Source organism: Erythrolamprus reginae, chromosome 3, assembly GCF_031021105.1.
Source record: "Erythrolamprus reginae isolate rEryReg1 chromosome 3, rEryReg1.hap1, whole genome shotgun sequence".
Classification (NCBI taxonomy): Eukaryota; Metazoa; Chordata; class Lepidosauria; order Squamata; family Dipsadidae; genus Erythrolamprus; species Erythrolamprus reginae.
In genome coordinates this window covers 245,394,563-245,416,374 of record NC_091952.1, presented here as the reverse complement: position 1 = coordinate 245,416,374, position 21,812 = coordinate 245,394,563, and the positions used below count along the sequence as shown (strand labels likewise).

Here is a 21,812-nt window from a genome sequence, read left to right as displayed (position 1 = left end):
CGTGGGGCCTCTCTAGGAAACTCCTGGGAGGAAACAGGGCTGGGAAAGGCAGGGAGAAGCCTCCGTGGGGCCTCTCTAGGAATCTCCTAGGAGGAAACAGGGCCTCCACCCTCCCTGTGATTTCCCCAATCACAGATATTATTTGCTTGTACATTGATTCCTATGGGAAAAATTTCTTCTTCTTACAAACTTTTCTACTTAAGAACCTGGTCACCTAATGAATTAAGTTCATAAGTAAAGGTACCACTATATTAGATACTAATCACTGCAAGGATAATTTAGAAAGCGCCTGATAATACAGTGGTTTGCAATCTAATGAGAAAAGTGCATTTGTGATCGTAGGCATGCATGGACATGAATTTGTAATGTCAGCTCTCCCAAGATGTGAACTCAAATGTGGTATTATTTGTACCTGTACTTTTCTGAGGCATACCCTGCCCTGGGGCCCTGATTCTTTGGAAGAAGACTTCAAGAGAAAACGCATTGCGCACTGAAACTAAAAGCATTGTTGATCTCTCCTGAAGGACTACTCACATTCATTATTGAGTTGGGTGGACCTTATTCAATCAGTTTTCTGTCATTTGGGGCTTTAGAGCTTCAAAACCAACTCTATAAATGTGTATTAAAAATGCTGGGGACAAAGCAGGTTTCCCAACATTTGGTTGGAGTGTAATACTCTCCAAATATCTTGCATTGGTTAACAGACCAGCTGCCAAATTTTTACCAGTTGAAACTTGTGCAGTCTTACTAGTATGAATTACAGAAATTAGTTTCCGATATAATAGAAAATATCTGCCAAAGTTTGACCAATTTGGAAAAGTTTGAAACTAATGCAATAGCATCATTGTAAAAACTCAGTGCTACCATCATCTGGGAATCCAAACTCAGTTGAAAGTGAGCTGTAAATTCATTTATTAAGCAGGCGTACAACTGTTCTGATAATTCTATTGTTGGACTAAAAGACCTCCAAGGTCCCTTCCAATTCTTTTATTCTGGAACTGGGTTCATACATTACACTGAAATGTAAGTGTATGATGCCTGAACCCCTAGCACGGTGTGGTTTGCTTAACAAACCAAGCTGAACATTATTATGAATTAGTTTACAATTTGCTATCAAATCTGGATCAGGCGGTAGGGAAAGCAAGTAGGATGCTTGGCTGCATAGCTAGAGGTATAACAAGCAGGAAGAGGGAGATTATGATCCCGCTATATAGAATGCTGGTGAGACCACATTTGGAATACTGTGTTCAGTTCTGGAGACCTCACCTACAAAAAGATATTGACAAAATTGAACGGGTCCAAAGACGGGCTACAAGAATGGTGGAAGGTCTTAAGCATAAAACGTATCAGGAAAGACTTAATGAACTCAATCTGTATAGTCTGGAGGACAGAAGGAAAAGGGGGGACATGATCGAAACATTTAAATATGTCAAAGGGTTAAATAAGGTCCAGGAGGGAAGTGTTTTTAATAGGAAAGTGAACACAAGAACAAGGGGACACAATCTGAAGTTAGTTGGGGGAAAGATCAAAAGCAACATGAGAAAATATTATTTTACTGAAAGAGTAGTAGATCCTTGGAACAAACTTCCAGCAGATGTGGTAGATAAATCCACAGTAACTGAATTTAAACATGTCTGGGATAAACATACTGTATATCCATCCTAAGATAAAATACAGAAAATAGTATAAGGGCAGACTAGATGGACCATGAGGTATTTTTCTGCCGTCAGACTTCTATGTTTCTATGTTTCTAATTAATAAAGATGTGTACTGTTTATGCAGGATTTAGTAAATCCTTTGATCCAAGAGCAATTTATAAAAAGTAGATTTTCACCATTCCTCTCTCAGAGGATCGTAGAATTATTATCAGCAGCATCTAAAGACATACAGGTTGTACATCTTTAAAAATATATATATATGAGAAATTCTACCTTTTTTTCCCTTTTAAATTCGGTAGATTGGGTAACAAGCTGCAGAACTTAACTTTCTTATAATTGGCTTGACTTGGGTATTGTCTTTGATTTCCATAGATAACAAGATTAGTTTTCAAAGCTCTTTCTAATTTTTTGCTATCTCTTTGGTTCCCCCCCCCCCCCCAATATATTTGGCCAAGGCTACATTCTACTGATGAAGCATTTTTAGCACACCTATCAATCAAACGCTGATGCTGACTCAGCATGTGAGGTAGAGGACAGATGCTTACGCTTCATTCTTATGCCAAGAAATAATTGAGATGTTTTGCAGATGGAAAGTACAGAAGGAATGCACATAATGTTTTGGGTTATTTGAGCATTAACTTTCATTATATTCACTTCATTTTATTCACAAAATAGCTCCTGTTTAGGCTTTGAAATATGAATTTAGAACATTTTAATTTTTTTTCTTATTCATTTCCTACAAATTATAATACCAATATTTCTGCTCCATTAAATGCAAGATAATTCAGAAGGGAGTTGGAAAGGACGTTGGGGGTTTTAGAGCTCAGGCAGGAAACCCTATACCAGTGATGGTGAATCTTTTTTGGTTTCTGTGCCAAAAGAGGGGGAGCGTGCATATGTGCCCACACCCATAATTCCATGCAGATGGTCTGCGCATTCACAGGTGACCCTCCCGGTACGTGATAGCTTGCCGGTTTTTTGTTTTATCTAGGCTCCAGAAAATTTCTAAGAGCCTGGCAGGATTAAAACAGCCTTCCCCATCCTCTGGAGGCCCTCTGGAGGCCAAAAATAGTCTGTTTCTCAACCTCCAGAAGCTGGCAAACCGGCCATTTCTGGCCTCCAAGGAGTGTGGACACTGTTCTCTCCCTCCCCAGGCTCCCAGAAAGGCTCTAAAGCTTGGGGAGAGCAAAAAAACAAGCCTTCCGGTCCAACCAGAAGTTGGCAAACAGGCCATTTTTTGTCTCTGGAGCATCTCCGGGTGGGGGCTCCTAGAAAGGTTCTGGAGCTTGGGGAGAGCAAAAAATGGGCCTTCCCCACCCCCCTCCGAAGGCTGCAGACAGCCTGTTTCCCGACTCCCAGTGGGCCCAGAAGGCCTGAAAATCAGCTGACCGATGCTGGACTTCAGTTCGCATGCCCACTGTTATGGCTCCGCGTGCCACTTGTGGCACGCTCGCCATAGATTCGCCATCACTGCCTTATAGAAACATAGAAGAGAGACGGCAGAAAAAGACCTCATGGTCCTTCTAGTCTTATTATTATGCATTATTTTATATTTGGAAATATTAAACTGCAGTTTCCATTGCTTTGACCACTTATCTAGTAAAGCTAAATCATTTGCCATATTACAGACGCCTCCAGGAATATCAACCGTATTGCACACTTTAGCGTCATCGGCAAACAGGCAAACCTTCCCTTATGTCACTCATAAACATATTAAAAAGAATAGGACCCAGAACAGACCCTTGTGGCACACTGCTTGCAACCAGTCTCTGCTCAGAATACTCGCCGTTAACATAGCTTTAATTGTTAAGCAAATAATTTTGTACCGATGGAAAAGCGACATAGAAATACCATAAATACATATATTTTAACACTGCTCCTAGTCGCAATCAGCTATGAATAGGGGGTGAATCCACACTGAATTTGTTCTTTTAAAAGCTTAGTGCCAGACAGTGAAAGTTTTGTCCAAGGTTCAGCTGTTAAAATCTTCAGCAAACGCAAGATAATAATGCTCTCTCATGAGGATTAGGCTGTCGGTTGCAGGAATGTCTGTCACTGCCAGCAGCTATTTTGTGATTAGCTCTCTAGATATCTGTTACCATTGGCATCTTTGTGTTCCGGTATCCTGCTGACCTCAGGGGGGCCACCTCCCCTAAGACACCTCTCCTAGGTGTACATCAGCGCTGTAATGACAATGCTGGAAACAAAACATACCGGCGCATTGAAAGCTCCGCTCAGATTGCCTTGTGGTTGAATCGACCCAAACTCAAAAAGCTGGTTTGGTCTCATCGAAACAAAAACCCGAAACAACATTTTTCCGTCATTGGAAACAGCGTAGGTTTCTCACTCCTTTCTTTTCACCCAGAAGCTGGAGACTAAACGGGTCAACAGAGGCATCGGATAACCCAAGTATCTGGTGTTCAGTACAACAAAGAAGAATAGGAAGAAATTCCTTTCCCCTCTGTCAATCAGAATAGAGCTGGAAGGGACCTTGGAGGTCTTCTAGTCCAACCCACTGCTCAAGCAGGAGACCCTACTATTTCAGACAAGTGGCTGTCCAGTCACTTGTCTCTTTTAAAGACCTCATTGTTTCCTCATTGCTTATTTGACCCCTATGACAATCATTACGTGTTGCACCTCATGATTCTTGACAAATGTATATTTTCTTTTATGTATATTGAGAGCCTATGCACCAAAGACAAATCCCTTGTGTGTCCAATCACACTGGGCCAATAAAGAATTATATCCTATCCTATCCTATTCTCTAGGGAATAGAATAGAATTCTTTATTCCCTTTTCTCTGTTCCACTGTTTAATTGTCTCACTGTTAGAAAGTTTCTCCATAATTGCTTCTCTCCTGGATCAGTTTCTATCCATTGCTTCTTGTTCTACCCACAGGTAGACTCCCTCTTCTTTCTGAGAAGTCCTCAGACATTGTAACACTGCTATCCCGCCACCCCTAGTCCTTCTAGCCAAATCCAAACTCTGCAACTGTTCTTTCTTTCTTTCTTTCTTTCTTTCTTTCTTTCTTTCTTTCTTTCTTTCTTTCTTTCTTTCCTTCCTTCCTTCCTTCCTTCCTTCCTTCCTTTTTTCCTTTCTTTCTTTCTTTTGTCAAGTACATATTGGCGGTATACAAAGATACAATAATGTTTATTTATTTTATTTATTTATTTATTGGATTTGTATGCCGCCCCTCTCCGGAGACTCGGGGCGGCTAACAGCGACAATAAAACAGTGTACAATAGTAATTTGGTATTAGAAATGATTAAAAATCCATTAATATAAAAACCAAACATACATACATACATACATACATACATACATACATACATACATACCATGCATAGAATTGTAAAGGCCTAGGGGGAAAGAGGATCTCAATTCCCCCATGCCTGACGGCAGAGGTGGGTTTTAAGTTGTTTACGAAAGGCAAGGAGGGGGGGCAGTTCTAATCTCTGGGGGGAGTTGGTTCCAGAGGGCCGGGGCCGCCACAGAGAAGGCTCTTTCCCTGGGTCCCGCCAGGCGACATTGCTTAGTTGACGGGACCCGGAGAAGATCCACTCTGTGGGACCTAACTGGTCGCTGGGATTCGTGCAGTAGAAGGTGGTCCCTGAGGTAATCTGGTCCGGTGCCATGAAGGGCTTTATAGGTCATAACCAACACTTTGAATTGTGACCGGAAACTGATCGGCAACCAATGCAGACTGCGGAATGTTGGTGTAACATGGGCATATTTGGGAAAGCCCATGATTGCTCTCGCAGCTGCATTCTGCACTATCTGAAGTTTCCGAACACTCTTCAAAGGTAGCCCCATGTAGAGAGCGTTACAGTAGTCAAGCCTCGAGGTGATGAGGGCATGAGTGACCGTGAGCAGTGACTCCCGGTCCAAGTAGGGTCGCAACTGGTGCACCAGGCGAGCCTGGGCAAACGTCCCCCTCGCCACAGCTGAAAGATGTTTCTCTAATGTGAGCTGTGGATCGAGGAGGACGCCCAAGTTGCGAACCCTCTCTGAGGGGGCCAGTGATTCTCCCCCCATGGTAATGGATGGACAGATGGAGTTGTCCTTGGGAGGCAAGACCCACAGCCACTCCGTCTTGTCTTTACATACTCGTCTTATATACACGATACTAGTAAAAGAGAAACATTAGGACGGGGTGGAAGGCATGCTGATGCACTTATGCCTTACTGGCCTCTTAGGAATCGGGAGATGTCAACAGTGGACAGTCTAAGGGTAAAGTTTTGGAGCTAGGTGATGATACTAAAGAGTCTGGTATTGAGTTCCATGCGTCAACTACTCGGTTACTAAAGTCGTATTTCCTGCAGTCGAGTTTAGAGCGGTTTTCATATACTGTATTTTTATATCTGTGTATACCACCAATACGTACTTGACAAAAGAAAGAAGTAAATAGAATAAACAGAAATAAATCTCCAGGCCTTTAATCGTTTTAGTTGTTCTTCTCTGCACTTTTCCCAAAGTGTCAATATCTCTTTTTTTGTGGTAGTGACCAAAATGGGATGCAGCATTTCAGGTGTGGTCTAAATAAGGTTTTATGCAACAGTACTAATATTTCGTGAGATTTTGATTCTATGCCTCTGATTATGCAACCAAATTTTCTCCTCTCATGTTACCTTTCTTGAATTTAGTACCTCCATATAAATCTAGTGTTGCCCTGGAGGTATGCTAATTGAAGGGAATATGAAGGGAGGTTACTGGTAGAGTGGCTCAGTAGCTTTGATCTCTCCAGCAAGACAACAAACAACCCTTTCTAATTAATTACCTCCTCCAAGGCAAAAGGATAACTCGACAGAAAATAAATTCCAGCCTGTCCATTAAGGCAGTGTTTTCCAACCTTGGCAACTTGAAGACATCTGGACTTCAACTCCCAGAATTCCCCAGCCAGCATTCTCTGGCTGGGGAATTCTGGGAGTTGAAGTCCAAGGTTGGGAAACACTGCATTAAGGGATTGCTTTAAATTTAACTCTCTTGGTCCGAGTTTGGGGCTAAACAGCATTGTTCTTGGCTGTGGGTGACGTATAGATGGCTCTCAACTTACATCCATTCATTTAATGGCGGTTCAGAGTTAATCTTAGAAAAAGTGACTTAAGATCCAGTGTGATATATGCAGTATTCATCACAGTCATGTGATCATAATTCAGCCACTTGGCACATGACTTGTATTTATACCGGTCGCCAGTGTTCCCTCTAATTTTTTTGGGGGGTGGGCGGAAAAGTATAATGTCTGAGCGGCAGTCCCTTTGGGACTGGGCGGCACAGAAATAATAAATGAATGAATGAATGAATGAACAAACAAACAAAAAACCCACCCTGTTTTGCCTAAGAGAATTTCAAAATAAAATACTGTACTGTGTGTCTATAACAGTGAGCTCATAATAGGGCAACTCTATCAATATCAAAATGCCACTTAAATAGTTGAGCTAGTTTCAAACTAGATTTTGATTTTCTTTCTCTCTTCCTTACTCCCATTCTTTTTCTTTCTCTTTTCCTTCCTCTCTTTTTTCTATCTGTTTCTCTCTCTTCCTCTCTTCCTCTCTCCCCTTCCCTCTCACTCTTTCCCTCTCGGCTTCTGGGCAGGTTTGGAAAACTCTGAGTTGATGATGATTTTTAAGTGAGCGATTGCTCACTGCTCAGCTTAGAGGGAACTATGCCGGTCGCAGTGTCTTTCCGTCACGTGGTCATGAATTTCAACCTTCCCAGCCAGCTTCCAAGCGGCAGACTCAATTGGGGAAATCCAGATTTGCTTAATGACCACGTGGTTCCCTTAACAACCATAGTAAAAATGATCATAACATATGCGCCAGTCACATGATGACTTGCTTAATGGCTGAAATGCTGGTCCCAACTGTTTTAATATAATGATGTTGTTATGCTTGCATGCGATGGTATCATTTCTTGACCATCTCTATAGGTCATCTTGTACTGCACTCCTTACACATTTTACATGGACTTCTCTCGGCAGATGATGTTTTATTGCATAGAAAACAGGAACCCGGTAAATTTCATTGATCTCCCTTATTGTTTCTTGGGGGCCAATTTGCAGAATTTCTGCCAAGATTTCTACCATTTTTGCTGCTAGGTTTTCCTCGTCATCCACAATATTCTAAGATTTTATGAGGCAACATTGAGACCATAGCTTCTTATAAATTCCTAGCGGTCAAAGTATTTTTCTCTTGAATGGTATTAACTTTTTGTTCCACCAGTATTTATTTAATTTATTTATTTAATTGGATTTGTATGCCGCCCCTCTCCGAGGACTCGGGGCAGCTCACAGCATATACAAAAACAGAACAATAATATAAATCCAATTAATACTACATTAAAAATAACCATTGAACTCAGTTAAAAGAAAGTAAAGCCTATCAAACCAATCATTCAACACTTCATACTTAAAACTAGTTTCAATTGTTTTTATTTTTTTCTTCATTTTCTACTAGCGGGTGCTGAATATTTATAATCTTGCCATTTATACTTTTAACTTTCATCCTTTACTTCATTCATTTCTATTTTAACATCCGTAAAATTTATTTTTGAAAGCGTGTGGTTAGGAAGTGGATAGATGCCAGAATGCTCAGCCAGGAACGCAGTAACCAACATAGATAAATAATGAAGATAATTCAGCAGGAACAGGCTTAAGTAATTTTAATCTTCAGTACAGTGGTACCTCGAGATACGAGTTTAATTCGTTCCTGACCTGGGCTCTTAAGTCGAGCAGCTCTTATCTCGAACGACTTTTCCCCATAGGAATTAATGTAAATAATTTTAATTGGTTCCAGCCCTCAAAAAACTCACAAAGTTAGTCTAAATTATGCAGAAAGACAAGTTTTTAATGAAGAAATGTACATGTACATATAAATGAATAATGAAGTTTCTTTCACTTAACTTGTAAACTTTCTTAAACTTTTAAATTTACATATGTTCAACTTCTCTGCCACCCAATCCTGTAGGACAGAGGTCCCCAACCCTTTTTGCACCAGGGACCGGCTTTAAGCGATCAAGAGAGGAATGGGATAAATGAATGGACGGAGGGTGGGAAGGAAGGAAGGAAAGAGGGAAGGGACAGGAACAGAGGAAGGAAGCAAGGAAACTTATGAAAGGGGAGAGTAAGAGAGGAATGAGTGAAGGTAGGGAGGGAGGGAAGAAGGTGGGAAGGAGAAAGAAAAGAAGAAATAGAGGAAGGGAAGGTAAAAGAGAGAAAGAAAAAGAACTAACTTCCGCGTTCAGCTTCAGGAGACAGCTGCGAAGCCGCGCGCGTGTTTTAAAAGGTTGCAGCCGGCCTGGGGGGCTCAGGGGGGTGCTGGCAAGCCCCCCAGGCTGGCTGCAAGCACCCCCCGAGCCCCCCAGGCCGGCTGCAACCTTTTAAAACACGCGCGCCGCTTCGCAGCTGTTTCCTGAAGCCGAACGCGGAAGTTAGCGTTCGGCTTCAGGAGACAGCTCCTTGGCGCTTGTATCTCGAATTTGGGCTTGTAAGTAGAACAAAAATATCTCTCCCCTCCCAGCTCTTATCTCGAGTTGCTCTTAAGTAGAGCAGCTCTTATGTCGGGGTTCCACTGTATATTCAAAAAATACACACACAAAAAAAGCATAGGTGCTTTTTATAAGGGGCCACTTGACTTTCTGGTTTTTCTCTGAAGATGTTTCGTTTCTCATCCAAGAACTGAACTGAAGAAGCTTCCTGGATGAGAAGCGAAACGTCTTCAAAGAAAAACCAGAAAGTTGAGTGGCCTCAACGAGTCTACGGAGAGGGGCGGCATACAAATCTAATAAATAATAATTATTATTATTATTATTTTATCAAGGGATAAAATAATGTGCTGAAGCTGAACAGACTAAGGACTCTAGCCAGATGAATACCTGGTAGGTAGATTTCCCCCCCTAATTTCCTCCCTGAAAACTAAGGTTCATCTTATATGGTTTGTTTGGGGTGTATGACTGTTTTTATATTAAGGGTTTTAACTGTTTTTTAATCATTGGATTTGTACTGTGCTTTGCTGTTGTGAGCCGCTCCGAGTCTTCAGAGAGGGGCGGCATACAAATCTAATAAATAATAATAGAGAATAATAGAGTATAATAATAGAGAATAAATCATAACGGAGAAATTAGTAAAATACGAAGATCATAAGCCCGAAAAAGTGGTCGAAAATGAGCAAGCAAAACTACTGTGGGACTTCCGACTTCAGACTGACCGAATTCTGAAGCATAACACACCAGACATCCTGATTGTGGAGAAAAAGAAAGTATGGATCATCGACATCGCAATCCCAGGAGATAGCAGAATTTAGGAGAAGCAGCTAGAGAAATTAGTGAAATACGAAGATCTAAAAATCGAGCTGCAACGACTCTGGCATAAGCCAGTGAAAGTGGTCCCAGTGGTACTTGGCACGCTGGGCGCAGTGCCAAAGGATCTCAGCGGACATTTGAAAACCATCGGAATTGACAAAATCTCCATCTGTCAATTGCAAAAGGCCGCTTTACTGGGATCGGCAAACATAATTCGCCACTACATCACGCAGTCCTAGGTGCTTGGGAAGTGCCCGACTGGTGATGAAATACGAAATCCAGCATAGTGATCTCGTTTGCTGTGTTGTACTAACATAATAATAATAATAATAGTAGTAGTAGTAGTAATAATAATAATAATAATAATAATAATAATAATAATGGTCTTCACCTGTTAAGAAAAACTTCAGTAATGAAAATATGTCAGAAATAAGTCACAAGGAGTGTTGTGTGTGCGGGGAATGGCCTACTATGCCTCATATTATCGGTTGCTCACATGTTTTTTGTTACTATTGTATTAAAAGTTCCTTCTTATCAGATATATCTTTTACCTGTCCTAAATGTGGCACTGAGGTGCAAGATCTCCAGCCATTAAAATATAAGGTAGAAATGAAAGAGATATAACTGACGATGTTAACCTATAATAGAATATAATCCGTAAGACTGACAGAAATACTGTACATTTTACTTGGTTTCCTACCCCCCCCATACAATTGTCTTTCTATAATTCATTCCTATATATGTTTTATTTATTATAAACAAGTTCTCTAATACTTTCATGTACTGTACTTGAAACCAAATAAACTGCTTTCTGAAAATAATAATAATAATAATAATAATAATAATAATAATAATAATAATAATTCAAAAAATACGGATGACTGCCCCAGAATATATGTTGTGTAATCGAGTTGGGCGTGTGGGTACTCTGACTTACAACTGATGGAAATTCCAGAGTCTGTTATGGTCGTAAATTGAGGACTAAGTATAAAGGGACGGATTTTGGGTTAGATGGAACTCCATCTGGTGCCGTCATATTTGCCTTCTGATAGAAAACCCCTAGTGATCTCCTGAACTGTTTTTTGCAACGTGAGAAAATATTATTTGACTGAAAGAGTAGTAGATCCTTGAAACAAACTTCCAGCAGACATGGCTGGTAAATCCACAGTAACTGAATTTAAACATGCCTGGGATAAACATATATCCATTGTAAGATAAAATACAGGAAATAGTATAAGGGCAGAGTAGATGGACCATGAGGTCTTTTTCTGCCGTCAGTCTTCTATATTTCTATGTTTCTAGTGAAGTCCAAGATATTTGGACTTCAACTCCCAGAATTCCCCAGCCAGCGGATGCTGGCTGGGGAATTCTGGAAGTTGAAGTCCAGATATCTTCAAGTTGCCAAGGTTGGGAAACACTGCCCTAGTGCATATAAGCTCTTTTCCTTGGCATAATACACCCCGCACAGCTGGCCAAAGCTTATGTCATAATAACGTCTCCAGCAAACGGACTGAACGGGTGAAAACAAGGCCTAATTGATCTTCCCATGGTCACGGTTGCTACTTTGTCATCTGGGTATGGATTGCTAACTCTAGCTGAGTAATGCAGTTGTATGCCTATTATTCATAGGCTGTATTCCCACCCCATTCATTGCGGACATGGGTGACATGCTCATGTGTTCCAATCATTCAAACATTACTGGAATAATGTGGGATTCAGTTACCAACAAATGTTAAACCACTTGGTTTCCCTTCAGGCAGGGTGGGGGATATTCATCCCTCCAGAATTTGCTTAAACTTTGATCCTGGCACGTTAATGGGGGAGTGCTGGTAACTGCAGTGAAGTTGCAGTGAAGCAGGGTTTGCAGGGCTACGCATTCATCTCTTCCCCTCCAGAAATGACGTTGAGAACGTAGCCTTACAATTCTAGAATTGGGAGATTCTACAGTGCAATGCCGCATTTTAAAATATTTTATCATAACTTCTTTTTGTTCTGTCGGGCTCTCTGGTAGACTCCTCCCAAAAATTCACAGGTACAAATTTCAGACACACACACGTTTGAAAAGTCAAAACAATGTTCTTTATAAGGAAAATTCACTTAAACCAAGCCCTCTTTTGGTGTAGCAAAGAGCACTCCCCTCCAACCAAACTGGTAATTTGTACAAGTCGCTTATCAGTTCTGTGATACTTAGCTTGCAGCTGTGAGGCAATTCACAGTCCTTCTTCTTTCACAAAGTGAAACACACTTTGCCCTGGTTTAGTTTCAAAGCGGGGAAAAATCAGCAGTCAAAAGGTCAAAGTCAGTAAAGCAGGCACGAAACACAATGATCAGATAATCCTCCACAATGGCCAAACCCATAGGCTGCTATTTATAGCAGCCTCATTAATTACCACAGCCCCACCCAACCACAGGTGGCCTCATTTTCTTTGATAATAATCTCTCAGTTGTTGTTGCCTCTCCGCATGCTTGGCTGTATCATTTACTCTTGTTCTGAATCCAAGGAGGAGCTAGATAATTGATCTCCTTCTGAGCAGTCTGCCCCACTCTCCTCCTCCCTGTCACTCATGTCTTCTTGGTCAGAGGAGCCTTCATCATCAGATTCCACCGGGGGCAAAACAGGCCTGCAGCATGTGGATGTCTCCCCCACATCCACAGTCCTTGGGGCAGGAGCTGGGCCAGAGCTAACCACAACAAAGCCCAGTAGGGTGGAATTAACGTACCGGCAATGCAGAAGAACAGCTCTTCCTAAAGCTCATTGTTTAAAATTAAACATAAATAAATAAATAAAAAATCCCAAGAATCAGAAATCCTCTTTTCTGTTTAAGTTCTTTTCAAACTAAAGTCCTTCTGGCATGTGGGGCGACAACCTGTCGTCCCCCCAACCCCCCACCTGCGTGACCATCTGGTCGATGAGAACCTCAGAGTCCGAGGCTGACCCGAGACTCTTTGCTTTTGGCACGTCGAACAATGTTGTGACAGTGTCATTCAGAAAGAATAAAACCCCCACATCCACAGTCCTTGGGACAGGAGCAGGGCCAGAGCTAACCACAACACTTTTGGGGGTGGGTGGGTGAGGAGATTATGTTGATCTTTAAGCGAGAAAGCATCTTTAAAATATCCTTTAAGAAAAAGTTAACTAGATTTATTGGTAAATGCAGTAATTATATTAACACGCCCAATGGGTTTGGATACATTTTCTCTTAACCATGATTTGGTTTTGAGAAGCAGCCAGCATGTTTACTTTTTTTCTGATTGGTACTGGAGCAAATTTAATGTTTCCCAAACTGAACCAACTCCTGATGTGTGAACTTGCAATAATTCTTGCTAGCGGAGGAATTCTGGGAGTTGAAGTCTGTTATATCTTGGCAGTTACCAAATTTGAGAACTGCAGAGCTGTGTTGATGATATTTTTTTCAGGCAGAGCGTTGGGCTAACTTAGCTGGCTGAGGAATTCTGGGAGTTGAAGTCCACAAGTTCCAAGATTGGACACTCCTGCTTTAAGTATTTTATTAAGTGGCTGCCTTAAATGTATCGTATGGGCAGTAGAGACAGCATGCAGAAAATACAGATTTCCCATTCATATAGCAAGTCTCTCGGGTCCTGTATTATAAATTTAACTTGATTGATTGATTGATTGATTGATTTGATATGTATGCCGCCCCTCTCCGTAGACTAGGGGCGGCTAACAACAATAATGAACAGCATATAACAAATCTAATGTTTAAAATAATTAAAAACCCTTATTTAAAAACCAAACATACACAAAAACATACCATGCATAAATTGTATAGGCCTGGGGGGAAGGAATAGTTCAATTCCCCCATGCCTGACGACAGAGGTGGATTTTAAGGAGCTTACGAAAGGCAAGGAGGGTGGGGGCAATTCTGATCTCTGTGGGGAGCTGGTTCCAGAGGGTTGGGGCCGCCACAGAGAAAGCTCTTCCCCTGGGTCCCGCCAGACAACATTGTTTAGTCAACGGAATCCAGAGAAGGCCAACTCTGTAGGACCTAACCGGTCTCTGGGATTTGTGCGGCAGAAGGCGGTCCCGGAGATATTCTGGTCCGATGCCATGAAGGGCTTTATAAATTTAACATAAGCTTATAGTACTATTTTTTTCTTTAAAGTTCTATTTTTCTTTATATTTTAAAATCCTTATTGTCTCTGCACATTTATCATGGCAAACTGGGAAAGCCTGTTGTAGAGGAAGAAGTGGGACTTGTGAAATTAGGCAGTATATTTAATTTAATTTAATTTAATTTAAATTAATTTATTAAATTTATAAGCCTCCCAACTCCCTATGCACATTGGGCAGTGTACAAGAAGTAAAAACAATTTAAAAGCAATTTAAAACCCCAAAGATAAAAACATTTAGAAACATAGAAACATAGAAGATTGGTGGCAGAAAAAGACCATTTAGTCTGCCCTTAAACTATTTCCTGTATTTTATCTTAGGATGGATATATGTTTATCTCAGGCATGTTTAAATTCAGTTACTGTAGATTTACCAACCATGTCTGCTGGAAGTTTGTCTCAAGCATCTACTACTCTTTCAGTAAAATAATATTTTCTCACATTACTTCTAATCTTTTCCCCAACTAACCTCAGATTGTGCCCCCTTGTTCTTGTGTTCACTTATTCACTTTCTCTACTGTTAACCCTTTAACATATTTAAATGTTTCGATCATGTCCCCCCTTTCCCTTCTGTCCTCCAGACTATACAGATTGAGTTCATTAAATCTTTCCTGATAAGTTTTATGCTTAAAATATTCCACCATTTGTTACTTCTAGGCTGGAGTTAGATGTTCATTACTCAACAATATTGTGTATTCTCTTAAATCAGTACTTTTAGATGTGGTTGCATGATATAGTTGTGATTCTGAAAATATTTGTCATGAAAGGTTGGAATAAGAGTCAGCTACTGTGACAATGAATATTTCAGATAACTTTCCCTTCCTTCCTGTGAAGCATTGAAGTTCAGTGACCTTGGGTGAATCTACTCCACCTTCCTTCTGTAACAAGGAAGTAATCATTATCTCTTCTGGATAAAAAGAGGCAACAGAAAACAAGTACAGTGGAACCCCGACATAAGAGCTGCTCTACTTAAGAGCAACTCGAGATAAGAGCTGGGAGGGGAGAGATATTTTTGTTCTACTTACAAGCCCAAATTCGAGATACAAGCGCCAAGGAGCTGTCTCCTGAAGCCAAATGCTAACTTCCGCGTTCGGCTTCAGGAGACAGCTGTGAAGCGGCGCGCGTGTTTTAAAAGGTTGCAGCCGGCCTGGGGGGCTCGGGGGGGTGCTTGCAGCTTTCTTTCTTGCTCTTTTTCTTTCTCTCTTTTACCTTCCCTTCCTCTATTTCTTCTTTTCTTTCTCCTTCCCACCTTCTTCCCCCCCTCCCTCCCTTCACTCATTCCTCTCTTACTCTCCCCTTTCATAAGTTTCCTTGCTTCCTTCCTCTGTTCCTGTCCCTTCCCCCTTTCTTTCTTTCTTTCTTTCTTTCTTTCTTTCTTGCTTTCTTGCTTTCTTGCTTTCTTTCTTGCTTTCTTTCTTGCCCTTTTTCTTTCTCTCTTTTACTTTCCCTTCCTCTATTTCTTTTCTTCTTTCTCCTTCCCACCTTCTTCCCTCCCTCCCTCCCTTCACTCATTCCTCTCTTACTCTCCCCTTTCATAAGTTTCCTTGCTTCCTTCCTCTGTTCCTGTCCCTTCCCCCTTTCTTTCTTTCTTTCTTTCTTTCTTTCTTTCTTTCTTTCTTGCTCTTTTTCTTTCTCTCTTTTACCTTCCCTTCCTCTATTTCTTCTTTTCTTTCTCCTTCCCACCTTCTTCCCTCCCTCCCTCCCTTCACTCATTCCTCTCTTACTCTCCCCTTTCATAAGTTTCCTTGCTTCCTTCCTGTTCCTGTCCCTTCCCCCTTTCTTTCTTTCTTTCTTTCTTTCTTTCTTTCTTTCTTTCTTGCTCTTTTTCTTTCTCTCTTTTACCTTCCCTTCCTCTATTTCTTCTTTTCTTTCTCCTTCCCACCTTCTTCCCTCCCTCCCTCCCTTCACTCATTCCTCTCTTACTCTCCCCTTTCATAAGTTTCCTTGCTTCCTTCCTCTGTTCCTGTCCCTTCCCTCTTTCCTTCCTTCCTTCCCACCCTCCGTCCATTCATTCACCCATTCCTCTCTTGATCGCTTAAAGTCGGTCCCTGGTGCAAAAAGGGTTGGGGACCTCTGTCCTACAGGATTGGGTGGCAGAGAAGTTGAACATATGTAAATTTAAAAGTTTAAGAAAGTTTACAAGTTAAGTGAAAGAAACTTCATTATTCATTTATATGTACATGTACATTTCTTCATTAAAAACATGTCTTTCTGCATAATTTAGACTAACTTTGTGAGTTTTTTGAGGGCTGGAACCAATTAAAATTATTTACATTAATTCCTATGGGGAAAAGTCGTTCGAGATAAGAGCTGCTCGACTTAAGAGCCCAGGTCCGGAACGAATTAAACTCGTATCTCGAGGTACCACTGTACTGTACAGTATTTCTCATAATTTGGGATTCTCATAATTTCCCTAGCACTTTGCCCAGGGCATGTTTATTTTTTATTTTTATTTTTTTGTATTTGTCAAACAATTATGGAATGGTAAATTGTATACAGTGATCCCTCATTTTCGCGGGGATGCGTTCCAAGACCACCCACGAAAAACGAATTTCCGCGAAGTAGAGGAATGCTGTTTTTTTAATGTATTTAATGAGTATGTTAACAAGTCTACGGAGTATGTTAACGAGTCTTCAGAGAGGGGCGGCATACAAATCCAATAAATTATTATTATTATTATTATTATTATTATTATTATTAACAACCCACCGCTGCTGACCGCTGTGACACACCAGATTCTCTCAGCTACCATGCGGGCTGAAGGAGGCAATGTCCCCCCCCCCATACAAACCATCCCTGCAGAACCGGCGTTCTTTTCCCTTTGCAAAAACCCGTGAAATAGCGAATCCGCGAAAGATGAACCACGATGTAGCAAGGGATTACTGTAAATAAAACATTAGAAAAGTAAGGATAGAAGACAATAGAACAGTAGGACAGGGACGGTAGGCACAATGGTGCGCTTATGCACGCCCCTTACAGACCTCTTAGAAAGCGGGGGAGGTCGTGTGTTACACGACCTCTTCAAGAGCAGAATCTGTATCAGGGTCATATTATCTTCACAGTTTTGACATTCGACAAAATAAAACATCTAACGTAAATCTCCTGGGGGTTTATCATTTGTGCAGTAGAGAAATGAAGACCTCAGTTCTCCATTGAGTATACAGTGATCCCCCGCTCGTTGCGAGGGTTCCGTTCCAGGACCCCCCGCAACGAGCGGGTTTTCGCGAAGTAGCGCTGCGGAAGTAAAAACACCATCTGCGCATGTGCAGATGGTGTTTTTACTTCCGCAGCGGTAGCGAGGAGCCAAAGATTGGGGGCGGCGCGGGTGTTTTAAAACGTCGACGATGACATGAGGGGCTCGCTAGCACCCCCCCTAACCCGGGTTGGGGGTTCGGGGGGGTGCTAGCGAGCCCCCCATGTTGGCGGCGACGTTTTAAAACACCCGCGCGGCTTTCCAATGAGTCCCGAAGACAAACGTCAAACTTCCGCGTTTGTCTTCGGGACTCATTGGAAAGCGGTGCTGGTGTTTTAAAACGTCCCCGCCGACATGGGGGGCTCGCTAGCACCCCCCCAAACCCAGGTTGGGGGTTCGGGGGGGTGCTAGCGAGCCCCCCATGTCGGCGGGGACGTTTTAAAACACCCGCGCGCCTTCCCAACTGAGCCCTCAAGCCAAGCGCAGAAGTTCGCCTTTGGCGCTTGGCTTGAGGGCTCAGTTGGGAAGGCGCGCGGGTGTTTTAAAACGTCCCCGCCGACATGGGGGGCTCGCTAGCACCCCCACGAACCCCCAACCTGGGTTTGGGGGGGTGCTAGCGAGCCCCCCATGTCGGCGGGGATGTTTTAAAACACCCGCGACGCTTCGCAGCTGTCTCCCGAAGCCGAACGCGGAAGTTAGCGTTCGGCTTCAGGAGACAGCTGCGAAGCGGCGCGCGTGTTTTAAAACATCGCAGCCGGCCTGGGGGGGCTTTCCAGCAACTCCCAAGCCCGGGTTGGGGGCTCGGGGGTTGCTGGAAAGCCCCCCCAGGCCGGCTCCGATCGTTTTAAAACAGGCGCGCCGTTCTCCGCTGACTCCTGGCGAACTTCCAGGGCGAAGGGCGAAGGGCGGGCGAGCGGGTGCTGGGGGGGGCTTCGCCCTCCCGCCAGCAAGAGGGGGAAGACCCAGGGAAGCCGCCCAGCAGCTGATCTGCCCGGCGCCATCTACGCATGCGTGCCCATAGAAAAAAAGGGCACGCATGTGCAGATGGTGTTTTGACTTCCGGGTTCAAAAATCGCAAATTACCCTGTTCGCAATGGTTGGGGACGCAATAACCGAGGTATTACTGTACTCATTACGTACCAATTAATTGTGGGGATTTTACTGTATACGTCTGCATATTTATTTATTTATTTATTTATTCAACTTCTATGCCGCCCAATCCCAAAGGACTCAGGATACATCTTGCATATTTTATTTGAAGTAGCAACAGTACAGACCTGACAGACAGATATTTATTTATTTATTTATTTATTCATTCATTCATTCATTCGATTTTTATGCCGCTCTCTCCTTAGACTCAGGGCGGTTTACAACATGTTAGCAATAGCACTTTTGAACAGAGCCAGCATATTGCCCCCACAATCTGGGTCCTCATTTTACCCACCTCGGAAGGATGGAAGGCTGAGTCAACCTTGAGCCGGTGGTGAGATCTGAACCGCTAACCTGCAGATCTACAGTCAGCTTCAGTGGCCTGAAGTACAGCACTCTACCTGCTGTGCCACCCCGGCTCTTTAGCTGAATGGTTTTAGTTTTTCTGTGTTTCATTGATTTTTCCATTTTTTTCCAGGCTTCATACAAAAGCTAGTGCATCTTCCGTGCAAGGAGTAAGTGTGTATAGAAGTTTCAAGACATAGTTTACCTGGTACGTATCTTCAACATGTTCATGTCAAATTTTTTTTTGAATATCTTAAATTGTAAATTATTAGTTTTGTTATAAACTGTTTTTATTGTGTTGTGAGCCGCCCCGAGTCTGCGGAGAGGGGCGGCATACAAATCTAATAAACATAAACATAAACAAACATACATAAATTGTATAGGCCCTTGGGAGGGGGGAATGCCTCAATTCCCCCATGCCTGACGGCAGAGGTGAATTTTAAGGAGTTTACGGAAGGCAAGGAGGGTGGGGGCAGTTCTAATCTCCGGGGGGAGCTGGTTCCAGAGAGCCGGGGCTGCCACAGAGAAGGCTCTTCCCCTGGGACCCGCCAGACGACATTGTTTAGTCGACGGGACCCGGAGAAGGCCAACTCTGTGGGACCTAATCGGTCGCTGGGATTCGTGCGGCAGAAGGCGGTCCCGGAGATATTTGCACAAGCGGTACACACACACATGAAACCATCCCCTATTCCACACTACCACCACCGCTGGTTCATAGACCTGGAAAGGTTGAAGGCTGTTGCATAAGACAGGTTTGTTCCTTCCTTCTATAATTCTATTTGCCTTGTGTCAATCTTACTAGAGGGCTTCCTTCAACATGCCTCCTTGGAATTCTTTTTCTTTTTTTTTTTGAGAAGCATGAATGATTAAATCAGAGTTGTTTACTTATGTAGGACTTCCTTTTCATTATAGTTTCATTATTGGCTAGATGTGTTCTGTCCTAGACTTCACCAAATCATGAAACAGACTCCTTGTCCCCAAAATACCCTTTTTATTTGGCTAATGTGAATTCTTAGCATTCACATCCAGCAAAGTGCCGGCAAATTGTCTTTCAAGGGTGAATTGCAAACACAGACCTTATCAGTCCTTGGATAGTGGCCAGGCTGAAAGCTTCTTGACCAATGCTGAATAAGGAAATGCTAGGCAAGGAGGCTCTCTACATGGGGCTACCCTTGAAGAGTGTTCGGAAACTTCAGATTGTGCAGAATGCAGCTGCGAGAGCAATCATGGGCTTCTCTAAATATGCCCATGTCACACCAACACTCCGCAGTCTGCATTGGTTGCCGATCAGTTTCCGGTCACAATTCAAAGTGTTGGTTATGACCTATAAAGCCCTTCATGGCACCAGACCAGATTATCTCAGGGACCGCCTTCTGCCGCATGACTCCCAGCGACCAGTTAGGTCCCACAGAGTTGGCCTTCTCCGGGTCCCGTAAACTAAACAATGTCGCTTGGCGGGACCCAGGGGAAGAGCCTTCTCTGTGGCGGCCCCGGCCCTCTGGAACCAACTCCCCCCAGAGATTAGAATTGCCCCCACCCTCCTTGCCTTCCGTAAACTACTTAAAACCCACCTCTGCCGCCAGGCATGGGGGAATTAAGATTTCTTCTCCCCCTAGGCCGTTACAATGGTATGCATGGTATGTTTGTATGTGTGTTTGATTGTCTATATTAAGGGGTTTTAATTTGCTTTTAGTATTGGATTATTATTGTATATTGTCTATGATTGCTGTTAGCCGCCCCGAGTTTTTGGAGAAGGGCGGCATATAAATCCAATAAAACTTGAAACTTGAACTCTCAGATCAGCAAATCTTCACAGTTGAATGAACTAATTGTCTCCTGCAAACACCACTCTACTTTCACTCCTATTAATTTCTTATGGGAGGGGCCATTCAAGGTCCCCTTGTGCTTTTACTCCCGAATCGACTTCTGTTCCTTAATTGTTCCCTTCTCCTGATGGCTCTGTGCACGCGCCCATCGGGAACAAGCTCCAGCTGTTCTTCAGCCCCGCTTATCTCCAGCTCTGAAGGTAGCTGATAACTGTCAGGCGGCCCTGGCCTCATCTCTGCCTCTGACTTAGAGCACTCATCACAGCCTTCCCCAGACTCCAGGACTAGCCCATGTTCCTCCCCAACCTCCTCACTGTCTGAGTTTCCCACGAGCTCCACTGGCTGCTGGCGAGCCACAAAAATATGGTTGTATTCTATTCTAGTTTAGGGATGTTAAGATAACTAGATCTTTCTTCAGGATAATTTGGATAAGTGAATGCCTGTTTATACTGTAAACCAAATACAGTGGTACCTCTACTTACGAATTTAATTCGTTCCGTGATCAGGTTCTTAAGTAGAAAAGTTTGTAAGAAGAAGCAATTTTTCCCACAGGAATCAAATGCTTTCTAAATTATCCTTATAGTGATTAATATCTAATGCAGTGGTATCTTTACTTACAAACTTAATTCATTCCGTGACCAGGTTCTTAAGTAGAAAGGTTTGTAAGAAGCAATTTTTCCCACAGGAATCAATGTAAAAGCAAATGATGTGTGTGATTGGGGAAACCATAGGGAGGGTGGAGGCCCTGTTTCCTCCCAAGAGATTCCTAGAGTGGCCCCACAGAGGCTTCTCCCTGCCTGGCCCTGTTTCCGCCCAGGAGATTCCTAGAGAGGCCCCACAGAGGCTTCTCCCTGCCTTTTCCGGCCCTGTTTCCTCCCAGGAGATTCCTAGAGAGGCCCCACAGAGGCTTCTCCCTGCCTTTTACAGCCCTGTTTCCGCCCAGGAGATTCCTTGAGAGGCCCCACAGATGTTTCTATCTGCCTTTTCCGGCCCTGTTTCCTCCCAGGAGATTCCTAGAGAGGCCCCACAGAGGCTTCTCCCTGCCTTTTACGACCCTGTTTCCGCCCAGGAGATTCCTTGAGAGGCCCCACAGAGGCTTCTCCCTGCTTTTTCCGGCCCTGTTTCCTCCCAGGAGATTCCTAGAGAGGCCCCACAGAGGCTTCTCCCTGCTTTTTCCGGCCCTGTTTCCTCCCAGGAGATTCCTAGAGAGGCCCC

At 43.0% G+C, this 21,812-nt stretch overlaps 1 protein-coding gene across 4 annotated transcripts in view; it reads left to right on the top strand.

Annotated features, from left to right (window-relative positions):
• The window catches only part of CYRIB (CYFIP related Rac1 interactor B), a 165,709-nt gene that overhangs the window by 73,353 nt on the left and 70,544 nt on the right, over positions 1 to 21,812 (top strand). For all 4 annotated transcript variants that reach the window (XM_070748306.1, XM_070748305.1, XM_070748304.1 and 1 more), the window contains exon 2: positions 18,905 to 18,979. The gene's annotated coding sequence lies outside the window, so the exon portion shown is untranslated. The remainder of the gene's footprint in view (positions 1 to 18,904; positions 18,980 to 21,812) is intronic.